This window comes from Ostrea edulis, chromosome 9 (assembly GCF_947568905.1).
Source record: "Ostrea edulis chromosome 9, xbOstEdul1.1, whole genome shotgun sequence".
NCBI lineage: Eukaryota > Metazoa > Mollusca > Bivalvia > Ostreida > Ostreidae > Ostrea > Ostrea edulis.
In genome coordinates, this window is record NC_079172.1 from 57,218,765 (window position 1) to 57,231,493 (window position 12,729).

At 38.8% G+C, this 12,729-nt stretch overlaps 1 protein-coding gene and 1 pseudogene across 3 annotated transcripts in view; one reads left to right on the plus strand and one right to left on the minus strand.

Moving 5' to 3' along the window:
- Positions 1-768, minus strand: part of LOC125660042 (uncharacterized) — a 58,992-nt pseudogene extending 58,224 nt beyond the window's left edge.
- LOC125658925 (G-protein coupled receptor dmsr-1-like) overlaps positions 1-12,729 on the plus strand; it is a 188,095-nt gene that overhangs the window by 31,574 nt on the left and 143,792 nt on the right. Inside the window, exon 1 of one of the 3 annotated variants that reach the window (XM_056149685.1) lies at positions 10,214-10,413. The exons of 1 other annotated variant lie outside the window; for it this stretch is intronic. The gene's annotated coding sequence lies outside the window, so the exon portion shown is untranslated. Of the gene's footprint in view, positions 1-10,213; positions 10,414-12,729 lie in introns of those variants that run through there. One more of the 3 variants, XM_048890383.2, reaches the window with a different exon arrangement.

Consider the following 12,729-nt stretch of genomic DNA (forward strand, 5'->3'; position numbering starts at 1 on the left):
ACTATTACAATTAATTTCTATAAGCATAAGGAAGACAAAATGCATATAATTCTGTATACTTTGAAAACACGAGATGTGTCCTTTAAGTTGAGTCACATCGTCACAGAGACGAATTCCATTCTGGGTGGGTTTTTTCACTGTTGATCGATGTTTCATGATTCTCGATTTTAAAGAATTCTTAGTAAGTTTCATAAGAATCGGTCGTTGATAACCTTTTCTGCCAGGAATTCTGTGAATTGCTATAATATCGTCGTCTGGTATTTCCACACCTGCATTTTCTTGAATGATGTTTTGTACCAATTCTTTGACGTTTTCCCCGGGTAATTCTTTCACTCCGTGAATTTTCACATTATTTTTCCTAGAATATTGTTCATTCCAGTTGGCCTTACTCATCGCTGATCTAGCTAACTTCTTTAGTTCATCATTTTCCACAGACATCACATGTATTTGGTCATTTAAACCCTCGATCTCGGACCTTTGTGAATCTATAATGTCCATAAGAACTTTGTGTTTTTCCTCGATAAGTATTTCCATCTCTTTCTTATGGTCAGACATAACTTCTCTGACAATTGACCCAACAATGTTTTTAATATCATCAATGTTTTCTGTCTTACCAACATTTTCTTTGAGGGATTTTAGATCCGCCTGTATATTCTGTAAGACATCGCTATTGCCGGATTGTTTTTCTTGTTCATTTATACTTGTATTCACCGATTTCGTTCTGCTGGTATTTGCAGACTTATTTGATCTGGTATTTTGAGAAGCCATAGTTCATATGTACGGTGGCTACAGAAAGACTGCTAATCATCCGACGAATGCAATAGGAGAAATATCTGAATACTACTCACTCAATGTCCACCAGTTTTACGAACTACTAAATATTGCATATACATACCAGCACGTGTCCAAATACATGTCTAACACTGGCAACAATATATACTTATAGTCTATATCACATCAATTGTCGCCTAACATTAATCAAAGACACGTAGACACTTGCCTGAACTACGGAGCACCTAAACGTGTACCGCACTCTGGGCCATTACCGGACTAACTTATCCACGTTTTAAAAAATGTCTTATCCCACTGATTCATAATATATAACAATCTACCCCTTTCCGTACCCCATGAGAGATATTTGTCGATTAAAAGTTATTTACACGGCTTACCAGCTAATTTCAGGGCCCCATTCACTCCCAGTAATGCTTTAATAATTAAAATCCTCTAATAATAGCCAGGGCCGTAAATTAACCTTCAATTTGGAGGAGGCAGGAAATTAGGCGGGGGTCTGGAGGCCGCCCAGGCCCCCAGACGCTGAGCACATTTTGTGCACACTGAACACGTTTCGTGCAAAATCCTTGATTCTAGGGCCTTCTAAGATGTTACTTGACTAACTCATTCTAAAAGAAAGATTTGGAATGCTTTTTAAGGGAGGTATCATGTTCTTAGTTATTGGAAACAACATAAATTCTAATGAATTTTAAATTTTAATTTTTTTTGGCTCAAAAGTTGGAGGAGGCAGCTGCCTCCTCCGCCCCCATGTAATTTACGGCCCTGATAATAGCTGTCTATCCGTTGTATATTTTTAAATAAATTTTTTTCTGTCCAGAGTAATCTCATTCAAATCACGGAAGTGCGTAAACAGTACAAAACTGGAAACGGAATAAGGGATATCCGAATTAATCTCGAGTTCCGAAAGATGCTATGGCTGTGTAAACCCCAGAGGATATCGAGAGTATGGGCGCTATTTGTTATTTTGTAATGCAAATCATATTGGGTGACGTGAGTGTCCCCCCCCCCCCCCTTTTCAACAGTAGTAGTGAGATGTTAATTTAATGAGAGGGATGCATGATTTAATGTCCTGAAATAGCAGTAAAATCTCCACACACGGATTACGAAAGTGAAGATTAAAGAACTTCTTTTATATATGGGGGGAGGGACTTTCCCTCCAACTACCCCCTCAGCTTTAACAATTGTGGTATGTGCCAGACAAATTACAAATTCTGTTCTCACTTCCATTAACCATTAATTATCTTTCAGTAATGTATCCTCGATTTTCAAAAATGGGGGGGGAGAGAGAGAGAGAGAGAGAGAGAGAGAGAGAGAGAGAGAGAAGGCAAGCCAGAGGATTGTTGGTTTTTCTGTTTTACTTCCCGTCGAGAATGTTATACTCACACTGAGACATCACCATTTGTAGGTGAGTTAAACTGACTGAAAAACCCGTGATTCTCACTTCTAAATGCCGAGTGTTTGGCAAAACGATCGGAGCGCGAACTCACGACCTCCCGGTTACAAAGCGAAAGCTCAACCACTGAACTCTCGCGACCGGTTGCAGCAGAAAGAATAAAAATCTTAACAAGCAAAGACAATAACAAGAGAAAAAAAACGAAAGAAAGAAAAAAATACATCAACATAATTCCTAATTTGTGCGGGGGAAGAGATGTCTTATAATGCTTCAAATAAAAAAGAAATTCCCCAGTTTTTAATTTCTTATACTCCGTGGGGAAGGGGTGAGTAGAGGATTTTACTACTATTTCAGGACTTGATTCTTCTTTCACTACTACTGTGAAAAATAGGGGGGGGGGGGGGGGGGGCTCACACAATATATTTAATTGTATTACAAACCACAAATAATGGTCATTATAAAAAAGGAGGAGGCAATCCCCCATTCCCCCCCCCCCCCCGATTCTATGTGCCTGGTTTTTTTAATCATCTCACCTAAACAACAATTGAGGGGGGGGGGGGGGGGGGGGGGGAACGTATAAGACAGGTAGTGAAACTAATCTAAGTTGAAAGAAAAAATCCTAGTGGGGGGTTAAGTGGTAGGAACCGGTCCTTTACCCCCTCGTTCACTTCTGGGTACCTATTTTATTTTGTTGTCATTTCTTTTTATGTCGCATTGTTTTGGATTTCATAAAACCTTGATAGTTTAGGCTGTTGTTAGATAGAGCGCCAATACTCTCGACATCCTTTGGAGTTTACATAGCCTTTCAGAACTCTATCCCTTATTCCGTTTCGAGTTTTGTACTTTTTACGCACTTTCGTGATTAGAGATTTGAATGAGATGACTCTGGACAGAATTTTTAAAATTAAAAATAGAGGATTTTAATTATTAAAGAAGAATAACTGGGAGTGAATGGGACTCTGAAACTAGCTGGTAAGCCGTGTAAATAACTTTTAATCGACAAATATCTCTCATGGGGTACGGAAAGGGGTAGATTGAGTTGCAAGCCTTGTTATATATTATGAATCAGTGGGATAAGACATTTTTTAAAACGTGGATAAATTAGTGTTCTTTGATAATGAAACGTGTATTTAAACTTCCTGGAACATAAAAAAATGTATAAAGAGATCAGAGAGAAATATTTATTCGTGGTTCGAATTTCCTCCATTGTTTACATATGGGTTATAGTGCAATATCCTTGACCCAGGCACCTATGATAATAGTATGCAAATATACTCAAGTAGTGGGGATTCAAGTTTCTTTAAATCAATGCCCTGGGAGTTGGTTTGAACGACAATCGGATTCAAAGTTTTACATGGGAATGTATGGGGGAAATTTGAATTTCGTTTTCAAAATTGGACCATGGGAATAGGGTGGGCCTAGAGTTGGGAATACAATATACTGTAAGGTATCCTTATGTTGGGTTAAGTCATGGCCCAGTTAGGCTTAGGTAGGTCATGATATGGGATTATCTTTTTCGAGGCAATAAAGAGGGTACAATCTTCTGAAGAACGGCAGGACCAGGTTGACTTGGGTGAGCTTTGTGGCCCATGGGCGTCTTGTCTATGTTATTACAGAAGTAAAGAGTTAGCTTTAACATTTTATTTCAATCAATTTCATTAAAGCAATCTACGCAATAATTCATTTTCTGTTTTAGAATCTACCTAAGTCACATGATTTGACGATAGTTAAGACATGGATTGCTTACTTCCGGTTTAGCTAACAATCGGACAATTTCGATCATTTATTTTATTTACTGGTATTGATACCAAATTTAAGAACCAGCGTTATTGATGTGTGGCAGAGGAATGTAGTATGGATTTATGGAAGAGGGGGAACGGGCATGTACTATCTTTTTTCAAGGACGGGGGGGGGGGGGTGTCTTCACAATATTTTGTCTAAAAGTTATGACCCAAAAAAAAAATGAATATGTCAAAACAAACAAAACCTAATATGTTATTTTGACTGATATTCAAAATCTTTCAAATCATAAAAAGTCCGGGGGTAGTGGTGGTGATTGTGTCACGAAATATAGCTTTATTTGTATACATGTATATTATAAATAATAGAAAATGATGGTTGTTAAAAGTGGGACCATTCCCTACTCCATCCCCGATTCTACGGATATGTAATGCCGAAGTCACCGTTCATTCCAATGGTGCCCAGTATTTGTAAAGATAAATCATGACGTCATAACTTTCAATAGCTGGTATGACTTGATTTTTTTGGCTACATTTTTAATGATTTCCAACAATTCAATAATTTTTCTTTACCGATCGGCGATTGACTTTCAAGAGGTTGAGATTAAAATTTTGTATATGTATGTATCTACACCAACATTTTTATAAAGGATTCATACCAATCGATATTGTAGATAGCCTTTGCACATGTATGTTACTTTTACGGTAAAAGGAACACGAAACGCCAATCTATAACAAAAACGTCTTCAGCTCCAATACTTGCATATAATCAACGTCCATTTCAATAGGCTTATGTATTTAAGCCAACGATGATAAACCGGAAATGGCTATGTCTAAAACAAATATGATGTAATCGTGACGAAATGCAGAATAAACACGAACATGGAAGACCTCGAAAATCCCCAATTGAAATATTTGTCATTTCTTCATGATTGATTGTGTCTTGTTTAACGGCCCTCTCGAGAATCTTTCACTCCTATAGAGACGTCACCATTGCCGGTGAAGGGCTGAAAAATTTAGGCATAAGCTCGGAGCTTATGACCATTGAGCAGGGAGAGCACACCTGCTGTTACACGGGGCCTCGTTTTTACGGTCTCATCCGAAGGACCGTCCCATTTAGTCGCCTCTTTCGACAAGCAAGGGATACTGAGGACATATTCTAACCCGGATCCTCACGGGATCATTTCTTCATGAATGTGTACGATGTGCATATGAACCGTAATAGAAAAGTACGACTATTTTAACGACTGGAAATATTCCGAAATAAAGTAAAATGTAAATATAAAAATATATATTTCATTTTTGAAAATACATAAATGAACACTTCACGCCAGCATACTTTCCATAAAGGGAGTTTGCTGGCGTAAAGCGAGATCATGCATTTTCAAAAATGAAATTATTAACTGTCCGTACACATTTTGTCAATTGCACGAGCATGAGTTTCTTCTTCGAAAGGTAAGTGAGAAAGTTTCCCAGTTTACTTTCGGAAGGTCGGTGGTCAGGTACAATGTATCTGGGTTCTCTCTTCCACCAATAAAATAACTGGGCGCCACCAAATAACTGAAAAATTGTTGAGTGTGGCGGAAAACAGCAAAACAATCTTCTTCGAAATGTTTATGTATCAGAATTTTGATTCAGGGACCTTATGATTAGCTGATTTTGAATCAGAATCCGTTTTCCGGGTAAATATGTGTTTTACACGATACGCTGGACTGACTTGTCAGGCGGGCTGATATGGGTAATTATGGACCGGCACGAGGCGGCCCATTATTACCGTCTTCCAAGGAAGACGGTATTACATGTATATAGTTGAAGCACAGGGGCTAAGCCCGTTTTGGGCCCGAACTCTGTGATACCATAAATATTGAAAGGGGTCTAACAGACTGTCTAACTCTGACCCAGATAAAAAAAACAACTACCCACTCGTTCAAATGCCTAAAAGAATCTTGAACTAGGTAGCTATGCGTAATTTGCCGTTTTCCTTGCATAGATTAATATTTTAACTACTTGCATGCCAAATTTCAATTCACAGGTTCTTGGAATAACCAAGATATACATGTACGTCATCGTTCTCTCGATTTCACTTGTTTATTTTTACTACGACATTTACCGGTCCAGGTCACGGAGTCGTTTCTCGCCTATGGCAACAGCGAAATTCAGACTAGTGTGGAAGATTTCGGACCTGTCAATTAAAATTTCACATCAATTATACGCTACTTACTTACGTACTGACATAGTACAGATTCAAGTTTGTTCAAATTATGACCCCCGAGGGTAGGATGGGGACACAATAGGGGTTTTACCTGCGAATTTATATGGAAAATCTTTCATAGATACAGTATGGGCCAATGTGACCCAGGTGAGCGATGTGGCCCATGGACCTCTTGTTGTTTCTTGCTGCGTGAAAAATTATGTCAAAACATGTCTCTGGAACAAGATTCGCTGTCTAAGACTCGAATCTTCTCCCCTCGGTGGAATTTCTCTATCCCATACTCGTATTAATGAAGGATTCTATTAATCTCTCTCTCTCTCTCTCTCTCTCTCTCTCTCTCTCTCTCTCTCACATACACACACATAATATAATTTAAAAAAGAGGCCCACAGGCCTTATCGGTCACCTGAATACTATTGAAAAAGTCACTACTTCCATGGGCTATGAAATCTAGAAAAAAAATTCTGTTTTGAATATCTAAGCTAAATTCTAATGTTCAGCAACAGTATAAAACAAGATGTGTTCTTAAAACTTCACTGCCCTCAAAAGTGCATACACTGATGAAAGGCTTTGAATAATACATTAAAACATCAAAAGATATGACTAATTTGGACTCATCATAAAGTCATAACCCTGGGTTGTGAAATTCACCATTTTTTGCACATCCATTTCTGCTATTCCTAAATATGCATTTAGATTTTATACAGTATCAGCATACTTACACATAAATACTATATACTAAGTTTGACCCCACCCTGGGGTCAAAATCCTTACTCTGGGGAAAATCAAATTTACAATTTTGGTACAAGTCTACCTGCTCTATCTATTTAGTTTCAATTTAGCATCAACAGCACTAAAGAAAATGTTATTTAAGTGTTTTACAAATAAACACTATATAATAAGTTTGGTCCCACCCCTACTCCGGGGATCATGAAATTTACAATTTTGGTAGAAACTTTCCTGCTCTACATCACTATGTATTTAGTTTTTCTTACACACATATGTGGTTCTTGAGAAGAAGATTTTTGAAAATTTGTCATTTTTGGGCAGTTTTTGCCCTGCCCCTAAGGCCCCAGGGGTGCAGGAATCCTGAAATTTACAATTTATGTTCCCCTTGTTCCAAATATTTTGAAAAGAATTGGAATGATATTTATCAAGAAGTTAAAATGTCTATTGTTCACACATTTAATAACTGACCATTTTGGCCCCACCCTGATACCAAAACCCCTACCCCTGGAATAATCAAATTTACAATTTTGGTAAAGGACTACCTGTTCTTTCTAAATATCTATTTACTTTCAATTTAAATAGCATTAAAGAAGATGTAATTTAAGTGTTTTACACATAAACACTATATAACAAGTTAGGCCCCGCCCTGGTGTCAGAACCCCTACCCCGGGGATCATGAAATTTACAATTTTGGTAGAGGTCTTCCTGCTCTACACCACTATGCATTTAGTTTTTCTTACATGTGTGTGGTTCTTGAGAAGAAGATTTTTGAAAATTGGTCAATTTTGGCCAGTTTTGCCCGACCCCTAGGGCCCCAGGGGTGGTGGAGTCCTGAAATTTACAATTTATGTCCCCCTTGTCCCAATGATGCTTCATACTAGATTTGAAAAGAATTGGACTGGTAGTTATTTAGAAGAAGTTAAAAATGCTCAATTATTAACGCACGACGGACGACTGACGACGGACGAAAACCAATTGCAATAGGTCACCTGAGTTTACTCAGGTGACCTAATAAAAGGGGTGTACGTGTGTTGCACCCCCCCCCCCCCCCCTCTAGATCCGCTAATGTAATGCACATGCATTGGTTGTACATATAATTTCAGCATATTTAATTGTGTTTTGATAGTCCAAAATATTGATTAAAATCAATAATGAAGAATTGATGATATGTTAAAGATATCGTGATCCTCATATTTAGTCGAGGCAAAGTAAATGTATATCGATTGATTGAACAAATGTGTTTTTGTATCGATCGATCGGACAAGCGTGAACTGTGTGTAATCTGGTATTGCGAATTAAGTTAAAATCTGATATAAGACTAGCTGCATTATTGAGCTAGCAATAAATAGTTACTTCATATAATCAACTATTCTTTTCATTTCGTTTGTTCATCTCCGGATTTGATGGAAATTCCTCTAAATTTTAGCAGCCTTCACGTTTTAATTTTCGTGTGCTTTTATACAAAAGAATTCTTTGGAGCACCTTTTCTTCTTTCACTTCCCAAAGTCTTTCTGGCCTATGAATTTGGTGCTTGCACCAATGTTTCTTGTTATACATGTGACGTGAGATATAGCATGAAACAAAATGTATTACTATACATCTGTACATAATGTCCTGTACATTGTAAGTACGTAATGGTTGTCAATAATGAGTACAATAATTATGTCTCCCCTCTTTCAGGGGGAGACTTATTGCTTTTGTATTTTCTGTCCGTCCGTTACAAAATTATTTCCCTATAAGTTATAGTGGATCTAAGGGGGACGGAAGATGTAAAATAGCTTGTGAACACTTCTCCTATATGGCTTATCGGGTAGACATGAAACTTTGTACAATGCTTCATTGCCATTTATTGTTCAGACAGGAGGATCCAATTATTTTCCTATAAGTTATAGTGGAATAGCTTGTGAACATTTCTTCTCCTATATGGCTTATCCAATAGACTTGAAATTGTGTACAATACTTCAATGCCATTTGCAGATGCGCATATTGCAGGGACAGGGGGACCCAATTGTTATTTTTTAAGTTATAGTGGATATGAGGGGTGGAGAGTGTAAAATAGTTTGTGAACACTTCTCCTATGTGGCTTATCGGAGTTCATAATGTCTATGTTCCTGCTCATGCTTTCTCCTCTATACCATGCAGTATATTAAGGAGAGGAGGTTTCATTTGGATCACTTCCAATTTGGGGAACTGGGGAGACATTTGTTTTTCATAAAAAAAAAAACAATCTCTAGTTTACGATGATATTTCGAATATATTTGACAATCCACGTTTCCATCATAAATATATTTCTCATCAAATGGTGGGGGGTTGAAAATTGGATATGATTAATCAATATTTATGTACTGTTATTTATCGACCCGCGTTGCACTCGAGCAACACTGCCTGAGATTCGGCAAGTACAGCTTGTGAACGCTGACCTCGTCTTAATGACTCTTTACACTATAAATAAATCTTTATTCAGAGTGACATCAGAGAATTAAGATGTAGAAAGAAGAATGCACGGAGAAGAAGTTCATTTAATGATCTCGGTGTGGAAAATTAATTTCTATTCTTGTGTTAAACACTTTTTGTTTTGGTAATTTTGAAAAGAAAACCGGAGTTGTCATTACCTGAGTAACAGCACATGGATATCCCAAAAATACCCTAACAATAAAAACTACAAAAACATTCACATATATTGTTTGTTACCTGAGTAACAGCACATGGATATCCCAAAAATACCCTAACAATAAAAACTACAAAAACATTCACATATATTGTTTGTATTTTGATAATTTTTACACAAGCTCCTGTTTGTAAATATATCGTGCAACCGTACATTTATGTTTATAAGTATACCGTATTCAGTTTTGGAAGCTATAAAATTTTGCTTTCAATATGCACTGTACTTGTTCGTGTGTATATGCATTATGCTATTGAACAGATAAAATCAGAATCCTCGCTTGCAGCTGTGCGCTGTAAGATTGATTATAAAGCCTGTTTTCCTTGGGAGGACAGGATTGATAAAACACTATGTGCCTAAGCCTCTTGATTGCCTCCAATGGAATCTCCCTTGGTACAGTTCTCGCGAATTACCTGATTTGTCGGTAATACCCTGTCACTTATCAAAAGGCAATTCAGTTTTATTGCAAATGTCTTGTTTTTACCTCGTTAGTAGATTTGCATGAAATCTTATTAATAATCCGTATTCTCTTATATATAATGAAATATGAATAATTCATACAATTTAGGTTTAAATAATAATGCATTCACTGTAAGTGGGTCTCTTCATCACGAAGAAAACCTCACACACTAAGTCATCCCGGATTCCCTTGGGTTTTTACCTATTTTCCTTGTTTTGGTGTTTACACGCGTTGTGCAGTTCAGTGAGTTGCAGTTAGAAGTATCAAGGCATGTATGGAAGATGTATTGACTTTCTCATTTCATTTGAAGGAGATTCATAATGATTATCTAATAGTGATTATAAATATGTCTGCAATTAGTACACATTCTGATTTCCATCAACCATGTGAGAATCATGTTGGGATTTGCGCCGATTTAAAAAAGGTACGTAATTATGAATCCTCTCTTTAGAACTTTGTAGATTTTTTGACTCTGTGTCTCAGATCCAATATGGTCATGCATTTAAGTGTAAGTAAATCACCGGTAACTGTTTAAGTTAAAAAGAACAATGGTAATGAGATTCATTTAAATGCTTTGGCGATTGTCATATTGTATAGGAAGACCTATAATTTATCGATTTCATTCGATGTTATACATCATATTGTACATTGATTGAATGCTTAGAATTTGGGCTACATGCGTGTTGTATGGGGCGACTCGGCTGTCATCAGTGTGAAAGGGCATTTTACCGAACTAGAAAGAAACGATTTCCGTGCATGGTAAAGATGACGTTAAACGGCAATTGTTATAATGTAGCTAATGTTGTCAAAAACCTAATTATAATGATGGTAGTTACCTCCTTTACTTACACAGGATTGCTCATTCAAATGATGGTCCTTTGCTGCATACGTAAAGGACTGTGTAGGATCAAGCTTTGATATTAATTAAACGAGTTTATGACAAAAGTGATATTATTCATGAATCTTAACAGCAGCTACATGTTTTTCTGTAAGCGGGTGAATAAAAACGTTATAAACCTACATGTATAGTATATTACAGTGTACTTTAAATATCAACAATAATCATATGTGCAGGATTCCTAAATGGTCTGCTTCTTAATTCAGTCATCATTTAGAATGTACATTTTCCTTGTACTAGATGGTTTTATTTAATAGCAAGTACATGCAGACTTGCAATTCCACTCCTAAATTTAATGACGCGTCGGTACAACGCATCCTCACAACGTCCCGAGATCCACAGCCACGAGTGGACTCCGGACCCTTGACATCCTCACAACGTTTCGAGTCCCACAGCCACGAGTGGACTCCGGACCCTTGACATCCCCACAACGTCCCGAGTCCCACAGCCACGAGTGGACTACTGACCCTTGACATCCTCACAACGTCCCGAGTCCCACAGCCACGAGTGGACTCCGGACCCTTGACATCCATACAACCACGAGTAGACTCCAGACCCTTGACATCCTCACAACGTCTCGAGTCCCACAACCACGAGTGGACTCCGGACCCTTGACATCCTCACAACGTCCCGAGTCCCACAGCCACGACTGGACTCCAGACCCTTGGCATCCTCACAACGTCCCGAGCCCCACAGCCACGAGTGGACTCCGGACCCTTGACATCCTCACAACGTCCTGAGCCCCACAGCCACGAGTGGACTCCGGACCCTTGACATCCTCACAACGTCCCGAGTCCCACAGCCACGAGTGGACTCCGGACCCTTGACATCCTCAGAACGTCCCGAGCCCCACATCCACGAGTGGACTCCGGACCCTTGACATCCTCACAACATCCCGAGTCCCACAGCCACGAGTGGACGCCGGACCCTTGACATCCTCACAACGTCCCGAGTCCCACAGCCACGAGTGGACTCCGGACCCTTGACATCCTCACAACGTCCCGAGTCCCACAGCCACGAGTGGAGTCTGAACCCTTGACATCCTCACAACGTCCCGAGTCCCACAGCCACGAGTGGACTCCGGACCCTTGACATCCTCACGTGTCCAGCCCCACAGCCACGAGTGGACTCCGGGCCCTTGACGTTAACACATTTTGTCAGCCGTCAAACCCAGGGAGTCAGAATCACCACTGTGATCACGGATGTATTTTGTTTAACGTCTCTCTCGAGAATATCCCACTCATATGGAGACGTCACCAATGCCGGTGAAGGGCTGCAAAATTGAGGCCTATGCTCGACGCTTACGGCCTTTGAGTAGGGGGGGGGGTCTATCATGCCACACCTGCTGTGACACGGGACCTCGGTTTTTGCGATCTCATCCGAAGGACCGCTATTTTTAGTCGCTTCTTACGACAAGCAAGGGGTACTGAGGATCTATCCTAAACCGGGTCCCCACAGGACCTGTGATCACGGAATGATTCTCTGATGTTCTGGTATATGCGACACATTCTGTTTTTAATTACATGTATGTCTTCCCTATTCTAGGGGAAACATTGTTTTTGTACTTTCTGTTAGCAGTATGTCTGTCATCTTGTGAACGTTTCTCCCTCTGTATGGCTCATTGGTTAGACTTGTTGTGAACATTTTTCTGAATGTGGAAATGGAAAATTTCTTTATTCCCTTTTTATAAACTTCCGAATAACAATGAAAATCTTCGTTTAGCATTTGAAGATTATTTCATCAAACATTTTAAACCTAAACTTAATCGTAAATAGCTTTAAATGCATTTATTCTGTGTACATTGATATTAGAATGTCATACACAGGCAGATGAACACAAGCG